Source organism: Polypterus senegalus, chromosome 18 (assembly GCF_016835505.1).
Source record: "Polypterus senegalus isolate Bchr_013 chromosome 18, ASM1683550v1, whole genome shotgun sequence".
In the NCBI taxonomy this organism is placed as follows: Eukaryota; Metazoa; Chordata; class Cladistia; order Polypteriformes; family Polypteridae; genus Polypterus; species Polypterus senegalus.
The window spans coordinates 97,960,587-97,980,263 of record NC_053171.1 but is presented as its reverse complement, the minus strand read 5'-3'; positions in this window follow the sequence as shown (position 1 = coordinate 97,980,263).

The following is a 19,677-nucleotide window of genomic DNA, read 5'->3' as shown; positions in this document are numbered from 1 at the left end:
TTTAGGATTGCCAATCCACCTGACCTGCATGTCTTTGGACTGTGGGAGGAAACCCATGCAGACACGGAGAGAACATGCAAACTCCTCACAGGGAGGACCTGGGAAGCCAACCCAGATGGGTCTCCTTAATGCAAGGCAGCAGCGCTACCCACTGCACCACTGTGCCACCTTGTCTGCCTCCATGGAAAGTTAATAATTACATAATAATAAAAGACAAGACTGTAACTTTAAGCAAATTAAGACAGTAATAGCAATTTGCAGTGAAAGTCTGCTGGTGCCTGCATCCTCTAGATAGACTTATATTCTGTGATAATCTGCTCTGTGGGCATTGACTCTTAGAGATTTAATCAGGTTTCTGACTTTGTACTTTAATTAACAGTGAATAATTAGAAATATTATCAAAGTAGGAGTGCATATTGTATATCCTACACCTTCATTTTGTGTATTTCATTGATAGTCCAAATTATGTGTGAAAGATGTACAAATGACAGTTAAGTCGATATTGGAGAAAATAATCCTGATAAACTGATTAAATATAATATCAAAAGACAAATCATTTCCAGGAAAAATACATGCCTAAAATTAAACCTTCATTTGGTAACAATGAGCATTCATTGGCAGTTTTCTTTTTTTTTCTGTTTCCAGATAAAACGTTACAACTCTGGGTTCAAATCTTACCAAATCTTGAGCTACGTTATGTTAACCTTTTTTTTTTTTTTGAGAGAATAGATAACATTCTTTAATAAAATTATACAATTATACTTCACAAATATATTTTTGGTTTGTAAAATCAATGTGTTTTTTTTTTTTACTGCTTAAAATAATATGATTTGATACAGTTAAGTCTTCGAAGAGCTGAGTATAAGTTGTATTTCAAATTATGCTGTGATGACACAGCGCCATGTGTACTCTGTGCAAATTAAAAGGTTTCTGCAGACACATTATTGAAGTTAACATATTAACAGATAACATAATTGAAGTCATCAATGGCCACAATTACTAATAAGATGACCTAATTAGTTACTTTGATTAAAGCAAATACCATATACAGTAGTCAGCAGTGTTATCCTCCACTTGGCAAATATTTATGAAGTGAACAAATTAGAATGTACTTCCATCACTCTACTTGAAAGCACATTAAAGGATTAAAACTCTGGTGTCACCCCGTGTAAATGTAGTCTTTCAAAATTGTTAAATAGACTAAAAGTCTGTCACTCAGTTGATAATACCGTCTGTGCTGCCAAGATTTGAACATCCTTAACAATTATTGTGTTAGGATTCGGGGTTCAGTTTTCAATCAATTGAAAGCAAATATGTATGCCTAATATGATATAATGTGAGTAGAAATATTACGGTAATTTCATTTTTGATGTTGTAAATTCTTTGTAAAATGCACATTTTAAAAACAATATTCTAATAAGTCATTTATATATAGAATATGTGATGCACATATTACCAAAATATTTTTAGTATTTGTTAAATTGTTAAACTATTTATCCTGCTACTGATATCCATGATTCACGATCGTCATCATCATCATGATCATCATCCATGAAGCCTGCAAAGCCTTCAATTTTGGGAAAATAAAAGGGATTAAACAGTATTTATAGGAGATGAACAATTGTAAGCTGTCTTAATTTTATTCCATTTTAATGTATTAATTTTATTAATTAATAAAAATCTTTACAATGTTGGCAACTCACATCACACAGATAGAATAAACAGAATATCTGGCAGGCGAATCAATGACTGCTTTACAATGGCAATGTGTAACACTTTATAATAAATTAGAAGACTCTGAAGACACACCAAGAAGAAAAAAAAAAATGTCAACAATTTGGGAATTCCAGAGGGACTGGAATCTACAAATCCTACAAAATTCACCTTGTAATTTAAGAAATTCAGGAAACACAAAGTGCACATTGTTTACCTTGTAAATATTTTCCAAGTGAATTAATCTTATTGCTTATTGAAAAAGGAAATGCGTCAATCCACACTTCTAAGAATCAGTAAACCTTGGACATCTTCCTGAACAAATATTTTTTATCTTTGATACATTTTTTTATAGTCATTTGTTGACAGCATATTTTTAAAGTTATATTTTCAAGGAGCATGAATAGATATTGGTTTTGGATTAATTCTTTATTCTGATAACGAGAGTAAAAACTTTTGTTACATCAATGCTAATAATGCCTCCAAATGAAAGACAAAGCATCACATTATGACGGTTCTGCTATAAAACTGCGGTATAGCAGGTCTGTGGCTAGGAAATCAGGGGTCCATTTTTAAATAAATTTCTTCTGTCACACTGTATATGTGCAGCCAAGCATGCTACCTGGATTGGATAAAAGACGTGTCTCTGTATGTGGGCTCAACAGCACCACACCTGCTTCAGCGGGAAATCTTACCCTGTACTGAAACGGGCACACAAGTGAAGAAGAGGTGGCGCAATACAATTTGAAATCATTAGAAGGGAAAGAAAAATTGGTCCAGAATCATTTGTGATATAGGAGAATGGTTTTGGGCAGATGTCCTTATTTATTAAAGTGAGGATAAGAAGATTGAGAAGATGCTACCCTCCTAAATGCCCTTTCCCTTAATTCCCCTTGATTGCCACCCATTTCCTGGAATGATAATAATAATATTTCTTTGCATTTATATAGCACTTTTCTCACTACTCAAAGCGCTCAGCAGTTATGTGATTAATGAAAAGAATTCTGCTGGATCATTTTATTGATGCCTTTTGAAATTGGGAAGACCTGAATTAGGTCCCCAAGCAGTTTTTTTCTGCTCCAGTCTAGACAGATTTAACTCCTTGAGCATGTCAGAGTTGGCCGTGCCTTTAGTGCTGTTATCCACTTGCTGGGTCTTTTCTTCACACATTCTAATGCAGTCGTATTTCTTTGACAACTGGCTGAAAACTGGTGCATATGTTCAAGTGGATCCTTATGAAAATGTCCACCAGCAGGACAGATAGCTGCTTTTGGTCTGTCTGGGGAGACAATCTCCACAAAACAAACTGTCGAGTACGAGCCTGTACTCCATGCATGCCTGCTATTTTGAGGTCATTACTGGGGTACTGCCAAATAAGAACATTTTATTACATGTCAGAAACTCGATACAGAGTCATGAAAAGGTTTTGGACAGCTACCTGTATAATTTATTTCCTGGCTGCAAAGTCGTAAAAATGAATACAGCACTGATGTGCACAAAACCGAGTCCAGAACAGAAATGAGGGAATATGGAAAAGGTACAGGCTTTTATAGGGGGAGACAGGAAGTGAGATCAAAGGGGTCGGGCTCTTGAAGGTCTTCAGCCATTGGTTCAAGCCCGGACATGACATCACAGGGGCTGGAGCCGGCAAGGTCTCCTTCCATAGGCTCGGTCCCGGAAGTGACGTCAAGAGGGCCAGGTGGAATCTCCCGTGAATGGTCTGCAGGAAAGGAAGAAAAAGAGTCAGTGCACTCTGGCACATCCTGGTATGTCTCAGAACTGTCCTTGCTCAAGCCCTTTAATAATAATAATTAATAATTCTTTGCATTTATATAGCTCTTTTCTCACTACTCAAAGCGCTCAGCAATTTCAGGTTAAGGGCCTTGCTTAAGGGCCCAACAGAGCAGAGTCCTTTTTGGCATTTACAGGATTCGAACCGGCAACCTTCCGATTGCCAGTGCAGATCCCTAGCCTCAGAGCCACCACTCCGCTTTAGCTGCATCCCAGGTGCACGTGTGTGACGTACTTTACTATTCGTTTTATTATACTGAGTCATTTATTGTATATTTGTGTTTTGGTTTGGAGTTCTCCTTTGAAAATGCATTTTAGGTATGATTGCTTGACTGCAGACAAGTTTTAAAAACAAATTCTGTTTTCTTTATAAAGGAAATAAACAACAAAAAGATTAAAATAATATGTAGATTACATAGCTAATGACAGAAGACTGCTTTATAAAACAGACTTTTACCTGATAAAAAATATTTCATGAAGAAATTCAAAATTCTAATTTTTCAAAAAATTCAAAATTTTTGCCTGTAATGCAATAGTGAAATTCCTTGAAATTACAACAACACACTGTAGGTTCATTTTTACACTGCTGTCTCACACTCCTGGGACCTGGGTTTGAATCTCGTCCTGGAAGCTGCCTGGACATTGTCCCAGTGATCAGATGGATATTCCAGTTCTCTTCCTCATCCCCAAGACATGTTAGGTTAACTGGAAATTGTAAATTGGCCCGATGTGAGTGCGAGTACGGCTGTGTTTATGCAGTACACTTTAGTAGCCTTGCGCTCAATGTCGCTTCGATAACTGCCAGTTCCTTACTATGTTTGAATACGGATAAATGCATAGATTGTTTTTTTTTTAATTTAACATTCTCATCTTTATAACAAGATATATTACTGCACAAAGAAGCGACAATGTCAAAAGATAGTGTCCATCCGAAACAGATGTCATGGCATATATAGTGTTCATAAAATGTATTCACTTCCTTAAGATGTTTTCACATTTTATTGTTATACAACATTGAATCAATGTGGATTTAATTTGGTGTTTTCTGACTCCAATCTGCAGAAAAAAAAACTCTTTAATGTCAAAAGTTAAATCATATCTCTGCAAAGTAGTCTAAAATAGTTATAAATATAACATGCAAAAAAATGAAACCCATAAGTATCCCATCAAGTTGGTATTTCATAGATGCACCTTTGGCAGCCATGACAGCCTTGAGTCTGTCAGCATACGTCTTTCTCTATCAGCTTTGCACATCTGGACACTGACATTTTCCCACATACGACTTTACAAAACTGCTCAAGCTCTGTCAAGTTGCATGAGCATTAAGAGTGAACAGCCATTTTCAAGTCCAGACACAAATGACGGATGGATGAGGTCTCCAGAACTCTAAAAATATCCAAATCTTATTATGTGATATCATCTACTGTTAAATTCTGCTCCGTACTTCTAAAATTTTTATTATTATGCTGTATTAAGGATTTGTTCTGTTCTGTGTGTTGTATTGTATTGACCCCCTACTTTTGACACCCACTGCACGCCCAACCTACCTGAACAGGGGTCTCTCTTTGAACTGCCTTTCCCAAGGTTTCTTCCATTTTTCCCTACAAGGTTTTTTGGGAGTTTTTCCTTGTCTTCTTAGAGGGTCAAGGCTGGGGGGCTGTCAAGAGGCAGGGCCTGTTAAAGCCCATTGCGGCACTTCCTGTGTGATTTTGGGCTATACAAAAATAAACTGTATTGTATTGTAAATGCTCAGTTTGATTAAGATCTGGGCTCAGACTTAGCCACTCCAGGACATTAACAATGTTATTTTTAAGCTATTCCTGTGTAACTTTGGGGTCGTTCTCTTCCTCGTGTCACACACGTGCACATGGCAGGGAGCTAAAGGGCCTGAATGAGAGTAATTCCATGACAAACCAGGGGGTGGCGCAGTGCACTAACTCTTTCTTTCACTCCTCTGCAGACCAGTTATGAGAAATTCTGCCAGGCCCTGATGATGTCAATTCCATTTCCGGCCTCAATGACGTCACTTCCGGCCCATGGACACAATGACATCACTTCCGATTCTGGTCCCAGAGATGACGTCACTTCCTCCGGTTTGCCTTAAAGCCGCCATCTTTTTCTATACTGGACTCCAACCTATTTACATCTCTTGTGATAATATATGGGTGGTTGCCCCAAACCTTTTTGTTTGGCTCTTTGTCGAATCTTTTGTGACACTGGAAAACAAATCATCTTCTCTCAAGGTGCAAGTTTCTTGCAGACTGCATCCATTAGGATTCCCTTGTAATTTGCTGCATTCATTTTACCTTCCATACTTGCCAGCCTTCCGGGGCCTGCTACAAAGAAGCATCTCCACATTATGATGCTACAATCCTCATGCTTCCTGGTATGTTTTTGATAATGTGCAGTATTTTACCTACGTCAAACATGGCATTTAGTATGATGGCCAAAAATTCAAAGAATCTTTTTCAAAATCAGCCATGTGACTTCTGGGAAACTCTCGCAGATATCATATGCTTTTTCTGTTTGCAACTCTCCCATTAAGCTTCAAATAGTGAAGCATACAGGTAACAATTGTTGTATGCACAGTCTCTCCAATCTCATTCATGGCATCGTGTAACTCCCATGGGTCGCTTGGTGGGCTCCCTCAATAATCTCAGTTTTTGTGGACAGCCTGTTCTGCTCTAGACAGATTTATAGCTGTGCCATACTCTGCCCATCTCCTAATGAATGATTTAACTTCACATCAAGGGACATTCAGTGACTTGGATATTTTCTTGTCACCTTCCTCTGATTTGTGCTTTTCAATCGTCTTACTCACAGAGTTACTTAGAGTGTTTCTTTGTCCTCATTGTTAGGTTAGGCCATGATACTGACTCACCATCAGCTGGACCTTTAAGATATAGTGCATTTATATGTCAATCAATTGAAACCACAGACAGGTGATCGCCATTGAACTAATTATGGGACTTTTGAAACCCATTGGCTGCACCAGTGATGATTCAGGTGTGCCAAATTAACGGGAGTGAATCAATCGATCAATTATTTTGTGTTTCATTTTTGTAATAAACTGTGCAGAGATTTGTTTTCACTTTGACATTAAAGAATCTTTTTCTGTTCATCAGTATCAACAAATCCAAATGAAATCCCTTGTGATTCAATGTGGTATAACAATAAAATGTGAAAACGTCCACTGGGGCGAATACTCTGTATTGGCACCGTATTCTTCTGCCCCATTGAGCCCGTCCATACAGGGGTAGACATGCCTTGGCAATCGATGGATTGGCTTATCTGCTGCTCAGCTGAGAATTTGCCATTAAACTCCTGTTTACCACATTAAGAGCTGACATCTTCAGAAGTATGTGGCTCCCCTTTTGCCCGTCTCCCAGTTTAGATTTGCTGAGCCGCTGTATATGGCACTTATAAATCATCCCATGAGTAGGCACGTGATTAGCCCAGTGATGGACAAAGGACTCAAGGTTAAAGGCTGACTGGCTGCAAAATTGTCCCACTTCTTCTGGAGGAATACACTAATGCTACTATGGAGCTAATCGGATGCTAACATACCACTTTGGTGTTCTTTCACTGTATTGCTAAAAGAAGTAGTATTTCGGGTCCTTAACACAGTACTTTTCCTCCCTTACAATTTCCAATTTGTTTTAGGCCACCAAGAAGGCTTAAGAAACATCAAGTTGAGAAATGCAAAGAATAGATAATAAGCCATTTTGCCTGCCCCATGAGCCTTATGTTATGCCTTAATAACAAAAAGTGCAAGCTTTTGTTTTTCTTGATTGTTAAAAGAAATTAACTGCTGCAGCAAGGGACTGCAATGTGATCCAATCTATATACCTCCCAAATAATGGAAAGCAAGAACTACTGGCAATTAATGAATGAAGCTGGAGCATGGCTAGTTGAAGGCACAGCTTTTCTTTTTTCTTGATTGATGAAAAAATGACCAATCTGTCAAGAACTGAATAATAACAGGCTACTGGCACGATAAGAAGAGGCATACATTCTTAAGTGGTTTCAATTTTCTGCAGTAGTGATAAGACCGTAGCTCCGCTAAGAAGTATCCAAAAGTGTGCCGTGTATATGACAGACTATGTACTGGCAAGATGACTCAGGGCCAAGGATATCGATGTTCCTATTTCAGCTAAGCTGGGACTGGGAGGAAAAAAAATAAAAATGAAAAGGAGCAGTTACATTATTTTGTGGATTTATATTGCAGTTAGAAAAGAAAAAAACTGCAACTTTTAATGAGCTTATTAAGCGTATCCCTAAGCAGCAAGCAGTGGGCCAACATCCTGTCTGGAGAAGTGACAAAGCTTAATGAAGAGAAAGGACGTGCTCCCTGAGCGGCGCAGATATGTGGGCCAAGTCGAACTGATAAGGACCATCCTGAATAATTAATCAATTTAAAGTCATTTGATTTTCCTTAACTCAACTATATGTTAACAATTCCTTACAGAATTACTTTGGGAATGATGACTCTAGCTGCTGATGCTGGACAGAAAGACGATTTATTTTAGGTAAGAAAAATGAGCAGAATTATATTTCTGCTTTATAGAAAATTCCAGTGGAAAAACAAATCCAAATACACTGTAACCAGTAAAAGTACACTGCATTGTAATGTGCAGTGAATACACTTGACTTATAGTTTTCAGACTTTTTCTTTCTCTGTACGTTTGTCATTCGTTTGCTCAGAGGGTGACGCACTTGCTGCTTCTTGAGCAGCTCTTCTTTTCTCCTCCCTAGCAGCCCGCTTCTTCTCTTCTTCCGTCATCATCTTTTTGTGTTAAAACTGATTAAGTCAGTGTTTGTGTTACAATTAGTACGTTTTCTTTCATTTTTCACTTAAGCTGGCACTTAAGGCCGGGGTTATACTTCACGCGACGCAACACATGCTGCAGCGGACGCTCCTGATACGCAAGCATTGTACTGTTTATACTGCGCACGTACTTTACATAAATCTGGAGGAATCCACCAGGTGGCGGTGTGAGATATCATCACGATGAGAATAGGTTCGGCTTCGCTGTGTTTGTGAATTGCCTGGAACACCCATTAAATTCCGATGGCACCTTACCGCAATATCTCTGAAAAGGATGTTTAATGATTAAATCCATCAGTCCAGGGATTTGTCCATTTCAGCTAGCATTGGGCACGAGGCAGAAATAATCCCTGGACAAGGCATCAGCTCATCGCAAGGTGAATACAAGCACTCACATACACTAGCGTCATTTTAGTGTCACCAAATCTTATATCTTTGGAAGGAAACCGGAGCACATGGAGGAAACACAGCAGGAAAACATGGAAACTCCAGGCAGGGAATACCAGCGACATGACTCCCTGCAAGACAGCAGAGCTAACGCTCCACCATCTTGTCACCCCCATGTGTGTAGTTATTAACAGTATTCATTATTTAAACGAAATTACTGATTTATCTGTAAAATGTAACATGCATAATTTAATGCATTTCATCATGAAAGTGATATCAAGTATAAATCTAAAGATTGTAAATGTGCAGAGATTTGGAATATCATACATTTAATGTGCTCAGTGTGGCAATCTATTGCTGACGATCCACTGCTGTCAGGACTGGAGGAAGCCCTAGAAAAAGACGGCACAGAAGACGGTATGTGAGACTTTTAAAATGTATCGTGTGATTACGATCGGGAATATGCAACGCTTGAATATAAAAGCAACATGAGCACATCTGTATGTCGGCATTTTGCTTCACCACATCGAACCATTCATCAAACATCGAAGCGCGCACACCGATCTCGTAGGATCCGCAAAGCTTCTTTCTGTCACATGTAGAAATTAAACAGAGACTCTGACGTCACATTCTGACTTTTAGCACACTGCGCCCCCCGACTTTTTGCTGGTACTGCAACTCGCATATGTGTTACGTTCATTTCTGAGGACCTGCTCAGAGGACGCATCAAATGAATGATGGGAACGTGTGGCAGCCATGATACGTGTGTGTACGCATTCTGAGCGTGAAGTATAAATGAGGCCTCAAGTCTTCAATCTGATGGCGAAGGTGATAGGGATGAGAACGGCGCCTGTGCACAAGTGCCGCACAGCCACCCTGAAGCCTGCTGCCAAGAGTTGATTCTACAATAAAATAAAAATAAAAAGAGGAATAACCTTCACTGCAAAAAATGCATATGCAAAAACTAGACAAAAATACTTTAAATGAGAGTTGTTTTGCTTTTATTTTGCAAAATAATCTGCCAATGGGGTAAGCAAAATTTACTTGACAAGATTTCTTAAAACATGCTAAATAATTGTAAATACAAGTTTTTTGACAAGTCAATAATTCTTACAATAAGAAAAAAAAGATTTTACGTCATGATATAAGTACTTTTCACTTGCTTGGATTTCATTTTTTGCAGTGTTGGAAGTCAATCATGAAGTCGAAAGTGGACAGTAGACATCACGTCATATATGTGTACCACATTTTAGGTCAATGGTTCAAACTGTTTGCGAGCTACAGGTGATTTAAAATCCTGGACAGACAAATGGACAGCCACAGTAGTGTATTATATATAAAGATATGTGGCTTTGTTTCATTTGTGCTGCAAGTTAAATGTATGTACGGACATGAGTTACATCTTACTTTTGTAACTGATCTTAAATTCTGGAGAAGGATATTATTTATTAGAGCCTTGCGCAACTTTAGCTTATTAACATGCTGACCGCCAACCACAAGTTGGGAGATTTTTCTGTCCCATGTGCCAACTACTAGTTAATTTTGAACTTTGGAGAAAATACATTTTTATTGTTAGGTTTTCTCAAAAACAAACTGTAATTAGTTTGTATATTAAAATAGCACCATGATTTAATGTTGAAATCAGAAACAAATTTGCATATTGTCACTATGGCAGTCAATGTGTTGGCAATCTTTTCTAACTTAGAAATCAACAACTCATATAAAATAACTGAGATCCTCTAATGCATATCCTCTTATTGTTCAGTAGATTTTCACTCAACTTTAAGCCACTCGCTATCTAGTAAATACCTAAAGTCAAGTGACTTCTGTCTTATCAATTTCCCTACAGAGACCCACATTTTGCCTCTTACTGCCAGCTGTCCTCCTATTTTTCCCATACACCTCGTATTTTGGTTTGCTGATCACTGACTAGAGTTTCAGTTTCTTTTAGTGTATTACATTATTTCATTCATTCCTACTTTTTCACTCATTCTTACATTCATTGTTATTTTTTCATACAAAAACTGCTTTTTTAAATAATTTGTAATACTGTTCAAACTGAATGGTAAAATATTAAACACTATGAAGGGCACCGGGTGCTTCGTTGGGTGGGAAAAATGTACAGTCATGGCCGAAATTATTGGCACCCCTGGAATTTTCCCAGAAAATGAACCGTTTCTCCCAGAAAATTGTTGCAATTACAAATGTTTTGGTATACACATGTTTAGTTCATTTATGTACATTGGAACAACACAAAAAACAGACAAAACAAGCCAAATCTGACATCATGTCACACAGAACTCTAAAAATGGGCCAGACAAAATTATTGGCACCTTTTCAAAATTGTGGGTAAATCATTTTATTTCAAGCATATGATGCTCGTTTTAACTCACGCAAGAAACAGGTGCTGGCAATATAACAATCACACCTGAAGCCAGTTAAAATGGAGAAAAGTTGACTCAAACTTTCTGTTGTGTGTCTGAGTGTGCCACACTAAGCATGGAGAACAGAAAGAAGAGCAGAGAATTGTCTGAGGACTTGAGAACAAAATTTGCGGAAAAATATCAACAATCTCAAGGCTACAGGTCCATCTCCAGAGATCTTCATGTTCCTTTGTCCACTGTGCGCAACATTATGAAGAAATTCACAACACATGGCACTGCAGCTAATCTCCCTGGACCTGGATGGAAGAGAAAAATTGATACAAGACTGCAATGAAGGATAGTCTGAATGGTGAATAAACAGCCCCAATCAACTTCAAAACATATTCAAGCTGTTCTTCAGACTCAGGGTGCAACAGTGTCAGCTCAAACTATCTGTCGACATCTGAACGAAATGAAACACTATGTCAGGAGAGCCAGGAGGACCCCTCTGCTAACACATAAACATAAAAAAGCCAGACTGGAGTTTGCCAAAATGTACTTGAGGGAGCCAAAAAACTTCTGGGCGATCGTCTTATGGACAGATGAGACCAAGGTAGAGCGTCTTGGTAAAGCTCATCATTCTACTGTTTACAGAAAACAGAATGAGGCCTACGAAGAAAAGAACACAGAACCTACATTTAAACATGGTGGAGATTCTAAGATGTTTTGGGGATGTTTTGCTGCCTCTGGCACTGGATGCCTTGACTGTGTGCAAGGCATCATGAAATCTGAAGACTACCAAAAGATATTGGGGCGCAATGTAGGGCCCAGTGTTAGAAAGCTGGGTCTGCGTCAGAGGTCATGGGAGTTCCAGCAGGACAATCACCCCAAACATACCTCTAAAAGCACCCAGAAATGGTTGAAGACAAAGCGCTGGAGAGTTCTGAAGTGGCCAGCAATGAGTCCAGGTCTAAATCCGATTGAACACTTATGGAGAGATCTCAAAATTGCTGTTGGGAGAAGGCGCTCTTCAAATCTGAGAGACCTTGAGCAGTTTGCAACAGAAGAGTGGTCAGAAATTCCAGTTGAGAGGTGTAACAAGCTTGTTGATGGTTATAGGAAGCGCTTGATTTCATTTATTTTTTCCAAAGGGCGTGTAACCAAATATTAAGTTGAGGGTGCCAATAATTTTGTCCAGCCAGGTTTTTGAGTTTTGTGTGAAATGACGTCGGATTTGTTTTTTTTTTCTCTGTTTTTTGTGTTGTTCCAATGCACATAAAGAAAATAAACATGTGTATACCAAAACATTTGTAATTGCAACGATTTTCTGGGAGAAATGGTGCATTTTCTGGGAAAATTCCAGGGGTGCCCATAATTTTGACCATGACTGTAAGTGCAGTCACTAAATAAATTCCCCAGGTGGAAAACGTTTGGCCTAAAAGCAGCATTTCACTGACTAAACCCATCATGGGGAGCTGCTTTACATACCCATGCCAAGTCCATAAAATGCTTCTATGGGGCACTTCCCTAATAAAGCGCAGAGAAATACTTCAGAACAAAACAAAGCCTATGGTCTCCATATGTACAATTGGGGAATCTAATTCAAATTTGTCGGAGACGGGCTCAGCGGTCTGGATTTGCGTACTGGACAGGCACACATTCAGCTTTATCTGTTCTATAAATGGGTGGTTGGTGCTGCTGTATCGCACATGTAGAGAACCTACCTGGTTTAATTCTTATGCCTGTTTGCTGACTCTGCAGGCACATGCCGTGGAGTTTGCTCATTCGCCAAGTGCCCTTTCTTTCTAGCGTGCACCAGTTGTTCTTCCACATCCCAATTAAATGCAGGTTAGATTAACTGGCAACTCTAAAGTGGCCAGATATGAGGATGAGAGTGAATGCTGCTCTGTCTAGGGTTGTTTTTTTTTTTTTTTGCCAAATTCTGTTGGAAAAGCCATTAGCTCTCTACAGACCTGATAAGCAAGTGACAAGATGGGTGGATATGTAATCAAACAGAATAATTGAATAATTTAAATTTGGTGAAACACATATTGCATATTTACTGAGCACCTCATGGCGCTGCTTTTATAGCATCGGTTTACTGGCACTTTTAGATTATGCAAAGATTTAAAATAATATAACACAAGAAAGTATTAATAATTTAAACCAACTGTAAAAATGCTGACAGTTAGGATGATGTTGAAGTTAGACACACACTTGTCCTCCTATTGAATCCAATATGCTTACGGGATTGGCGCTCCCGCCACTGTAAATAAACGTCACCCTGTTCCATTCCATTTGAATAGTGTGGTGCTGAGGTGTCACCAGTTACATGGCTGCACTCAGGGTCCTAATTTGGGATCGTGAGGTGGTTCGTTGTGTGGTGGGTGCGGCAATGCGCTGTATGAGTACATACTCCCAACCTTACATGCAGTACTCTGTGTCAATGACAATAAAGTTACATATGCTATTCAGAAAGAATTTGACAAATAGAATTGATTATACATCCTGTTTCATTAACTCAAGAGACCTGGGTTTAAATTCTGCTCTCATCACTTAGGACATTGAACGTTCCTTCCATGTGTGTGCATGTGAGCTTTCCTCAGCTTCTCGTCTATTCTCTTACATTTTTGGAAGGTGCCTTAATGTGAGTTTTCCACTTATCATGGACAAGTGTCTTCCTAGGGTTGATTCCATCCTTGCATTTGAAGCTACCAATTTAGAGTTGAGTACAATGTAATGGGCTTACTCTACATTTAGAAGACATTTTTTATCAAAAGTAGTCTTTACAAAGCTCAACATACCTCAGATAAAATCATGTAGCATAAGGAACTGGAGTTTAAACCACAAAGTTGCCAGTTGTATTATGCCTCCGACTCACTGTGTGACACTGAATAAGTCACTTAACCTGCCTGTGCTCCAGTTACAAAAATGTATATAGAAACAGTTATAGTGAATCAGTATGTGATCTTGTAAAAAGGTGTCAGCCAAATATACAGTACCATACATAAACACCACTCTGCCTCATCGACTGGGGTAAAAGCTCAAGGCTTTGCATCTTGTTTTCTGGATCATGGACTGCCTGACCAACAGACAGCAGTTTGTGTGGCAGAGGGACTATGTGTCAGAAATGGTGGCGTGTACTACTGGAGCACCTCAGAGGACTGCCCTGCTTACCCACTACACAACCGTCTTCCAGTACAATACCAGCACTTGCCATCTGCAGAAACGTTCAGATGACTCTTCCATCATAAGCTGCATTACTAATAAAGATGAGTCAGAGCACAGGAACGTTGAGGAGGACTTTATCTTGAGGTCAAGGGAGAACCACTTGTAACTCAACCTTAGCAAGACAATAGAGCTGGTGGTGGACTTCCAGTGTGCCAAGGAGTCTCTGAGACCAGTCTCCATCTGGGGACGGACAAGGGAGTGGTGCAGAGCTACAAGTACCTGAGGGTCCATAAAACTGGACTGGTCTGGTAACACAGTGGCACAGTACAAGAAGGGACAACGCCGACTGGGCTTCCTAAGGAGACTCATGTCTTTTGATGAGTGCAGCAAGCTGCAGGAAATGTTCCACCAGTCCATAGTAGCCTGTGTGTGGGGTTCTATGCTGTAGTCTCATCAGGCATCACAAAAGATGCACAATACCTGAAGAAACTTATCAGGAAAGCCTGCTCCATCACAGGGCAAATGCTGGAAGCCGTTGTGTAAAAGAGGATGGGAGCAAAATTGGATGAAAAATCTCTTTGGTGTGTTCCACCATAGTGTGCTAAGAAGCACCTTTGTGGGCCTTTTCTGCCCCCTGCTATCAGGCATTTCAATGTATCCACCTGATGTACCCGTTTATTTTGAAATATCTGCACAACATACTTTTATTTATTTACTTATTGATTGATTAATTGGTTCCATTATCTGCCCTGTGAGTCTTTATCCTCGTTATTTATATTTCTGTCTTCTTTATCTTCCATGGTTTGTGCTAAGGTAGTATTCAAGACACCTTACTTTTATAGTTTTGTACGAATACTTTTTAATACACATATTACAAACGTCTTACCCTAAAATTGGAACACTGCCTTTAATGATGCATTTCATAGTAAAACTGTGACCAGGCAGTAACTTTAATATTACAGCTATGCAAATTCTGCAGAACGGTGAGCAAAATGCAAATCATGTGATGTTGATTTCCTTTGTCATCATGTCAGTTTGCAAAGTTCATATTTATTATTTATAAACCAATTAACAGTAATGACCAGATAACGGCTAAGAAGAAATACAATTTCCTTTAATTTATTGAAACAAATTCATGACATATGCATGAGAGAGTAATCATTGAAGAGAAATACATCTATAGAGGTAATTTCACTCAGGGGGCCTGAGCATCTTTACTGGCTGACAACATTATAATACACCATAAGTTAGGCTTTTGAGGCGAGCACGCTATCTTATGGCAAAATCTATTTGCTTTCATTACACTTATCAATTGTAAGATTACACTTTGTGTCAGGGGACACTAACTCATAACTTTCCGTCTTGCAGATAGTCTCTAAGATATGCTTTATTAATAGACGGTGAAACAGCAGTACTTGAATCTACGGCTTGACTATGATAAAATACTGAAAGCACTGGTGAAATCCTGCATTCTGTTGAACTCAGCAGCTGGAAAAAGCCTTGAAAGAAAGTCAGGGACATTGTAATACCTAACAAATGCTAACACCTTAAACAACAAATCTTCAGAAACCTTGTATTATTTAACTTACATCGGAAACAAAATTATATTCGCTATACTACAGTGATGGATGAGCTATCTATCCATATTCCGAACCTGATTTTTACATAATGGGATTTCAAAGCCTGAGAATGTCCCACCAGCTCTGGGTGCAACATAAATCCCAAACTTGCATTGGCTGCTGGTCTGTCGTTTGGTATACCTACTGTACACTCACTGTTAATGAGACGTGGCCATTAACCAAGTACACGTCTTTAACAAGTTAGAAGAAACATTTACACGAAGAGAAACTCCTAGCAGACATAAGAAGAATGTGTCTACTCCACAGAGTGAGGTGCCCGCCTCAAACTTGTCCTGGGACCTGTAAGACAGTAGTGTTACCCACTGCACCTCTGTGCCGTCCAGTGATGTATACTACATCCATCCATCCATTATCCAACTCGCTACATCCTAACTACAGGGTCACAGGGGTCTGCTGGTATTAACTGTATATCATTTACACTACACCTTTATTTAGTAGAGGAAACATTTATATGGAAATAATTCTGTAGGTTTATTTTTATTTGAACATAAAAGTTGGCAGTGATTGGCTCCAGCAGACCCCCGTGACCATGTAGTTAGGATAAAGCAGGTTGGATAATGGATGGATAAAAGTGTTGAAATGTGATGGCGAGATATGATGAAGCTTAATTTAAATGATGCATCATGTCTCTTTTTTATTTTTTCATTCTCTGAGGTGGCACATGGTGTGTTATGTGCCATCGCCAACTGAGCTGCTGTCAGTAAACACAAACTGTGTCATTTACACCAAAAGTATTCCAAGACTGCTGCCACTGATTTTCTTAAGTTATTTCGTATGTCACTCTTATAGGTGTAAGAGGATGATGGCTGCCACCATGGTGCGAAAGGGATAAAAGAGAACAACATTTCCTAACATCCGAGCTTCCCTTTGAACCTGATTCAAAGGCTAATGTGGCGACCCCTCCTAACAGCTTCTCACTGCCTTTGGGATTATCTTCCCCCTATTTGCAGAGCTATTCAATTGCAAATTCATCTGTGCCAGATTTTCAAACCAAGAAATTTAGATGGGCCAGACGTTTTCAGCGGCTGGTAAGCAGCAGGTAATGACAAATATTAAACCAACACAAAGAAATGTTTTGAAAAACAAGTAATGTTTATTCATTGTCTCCCTTTTAAATTTGGACACATCCGACACAGGCACATCAAAAATTGCAGGAAAAGCAGTAAAAAAAATAAAAGGGAACAGAATCTGAGGTAGTAGCAATGCTTTTTTTCCCCTTTTGAAATAATAAAAAACAACACATTTTGGTCATATTTAAGCTACGCACATCTCAAAGTGCATAAAAACAAAATAGTGCACAGTATTAGCAATAACATTTGTTTCCCTTTTGAAATAAAGTAAATATTTTGGTCATATATGACCCAGGCACATCACAAAATGCATTGAACAGAATGTTATCAAAGCTCTCAGTGCGCAAACCCATAGCAAGTGTTAACAGTAACTAACCACATGAATACAACGGCTGAGGGTCTGTTTTAAATGACCACGTGTGTGACTAGGCATGGCTTTGTTTCTGTTGATGTTGTGACGAGTCTCGCTATTGCGTGGGCCGTGGAGTCTTGGGGGGAAAGCACTTTGTGAGAGTTCAGAGAGCGGAGTGGCAGGATCAGCGTGAGAGGGGAGCGAATGGTAAAATGGCAGGAAGAGGCAGAAGAGTGGAAGGCTGCTTTTCTTTTTTGTTCGTTTTGGAGGTGTCCCCATGACCCCTACAAGGAGCAGCAGAGCTCTATTTATGGAGCGGCACACCACATAAAAAGCCACTCGGCATTTTGCAGATTCTCCTGGAGAAGCGGCTCCTGTGCGTCTTATTCAACACAGTATCATAGACTACAACCACCACTTCCAGAGACACAACAGCGTGCTGCATTGTGGGTTGAATGTTGTTAGGCTACCTGTGGGCCACCGTTTTAACAGACTGCCCTTATTGGGACAGAGTAATGGAGAGTATGCTAACTCCGTAGCTTTTTGAACTTGCTGGCTACACTCAGCATGTCACTTTTCCCTTAGATCTTTAGTGTGATCAATAGAGGGAGTTGCAGCACGTCCAAACCTCAGACGCAACTACCACGGTTCAAATAAAAGATTTATTACAATAAAGAACCTTACAAAGGCCTCTGAAAGTAACAAAACACTTGTGCTCTTCTCCTTCTCTTTTCTCTCTCTCCTTCCACTCCTGTAGGCGAGCTTTGTCCTTTTTCCAAACGACTCCAGTTTGTCTGGATGCCTCAATGAGTTTGAGCAGCTTCTTTTATCTTGGACCTGGGAGTACTTCCAGTGCTAAGGCGTAGCTTGATGGAAGTACTTCCGGCTCAAGTGGAAGTCCCACAAATTAGGGATAATGGATTCCTGCAGAACCCCCTATCGGCACCCACACAACCTAATAAGACTGTCCTATGAGACTACAGTTCCCAGTGTTCCTTGTGGGGGTCTGCGTGTGTAGCACTGCCCAGGGAGGCTGCCACCTAGTGTGTCTGGGGCCCTTCCATGTTGTCTACCCGTGTCCTTCCACAACACTGGCCTGCCATCTGGGTATTGTTCCTTGGTCCAACCCAGCCAGGATGCCAGTGTACCCACTACCAAGGTGGCATCTTCTACCTGTCTCCTAGCTGAGACAGGACAATCTTTGCCCTTCTTCTTGTGCCCACCCACACATGACATCCATTACACTAGTAAACCATCAATATGTGTGATGAACTGGATATGCAATATTTGTCACTTTAAACGGAAAAGGTGCAGCTTCTGAAAAAGAGAATAGTGAATTTGAATACAGGCAGTACACAATTGTCATACGAATTAGAATTCTATCTTGTGAGCTGTATATTTTATTTCAAACCACATTTTAAGCAAGTGTATGACAGCATGAACAATCTGTAATGACTCTGGGATTTTTTAGAAATCCCCAGCAGAAATGCATTATTAATGCATTGACTTGCTTTTGGTGAGAGAATATTTCCTTTAAAAATGCTGAGAGGGAAAATAGAAGAAAAGTAAGTAAATACCATCTTAGTGGTGTAGCTCACTCAGTAAAGTATTTGCCTGTAGCTAAGTATAGTAGTTAAAGTGTTTGAAGATCTGGCACTTCAAGGACTGCATATATCCCTATCATTATATTAAAGGTGGAGAGTTACACTCTACAGCCAGAGCTATTCTGCACTTTGGTGGGTAAGGAAATGTCAGCATGTAAGGCTTATGCTAATCAGAAAAAGACACAGTGTCTTCTTATAAAATAAATAAATAAATAAATGAATGAATGAATGAATGAAGTTTGATGGTGAAAAATGAGGCCAGGAATGACAGGGAAGAAAAGTATTCATTGACTGTTTCACTATACTTGTTATGGACCAGGATGATTTAGTACAACACAATTTTGCATTTGGTCATACTGAAATTAGTAATGACTAGGACTGATTTTTTCTTCTTTTCATTAAATACTATTTATTTGAGGATATAGTAGGGGCACCATGTGAACTAAAAAATGTATAAAACTATAAGTAAAGATGGCAGGGAGGAGAACAGTAACAACAACAACAACATTTATTTTTATAGCACATTTTCATACAAATAATGTAGCTCAAAGTGCTTTACAGGATGAAGAAAAGAGAAAAAAGAAAAAGTAAGAATTAAAATAAGACGACACTAATTAACATAGAATAAGAGTAAGGTCCGATGGTCAGGAAGGACAGAAAAAAAAAAACTCCAGACGGCTGGAGAGAAAAAATAAAATCTGCAGGGATACCAGACCATGAGACCACCCGACCAGCCCCCTCTGGGCATTCTACCTAAC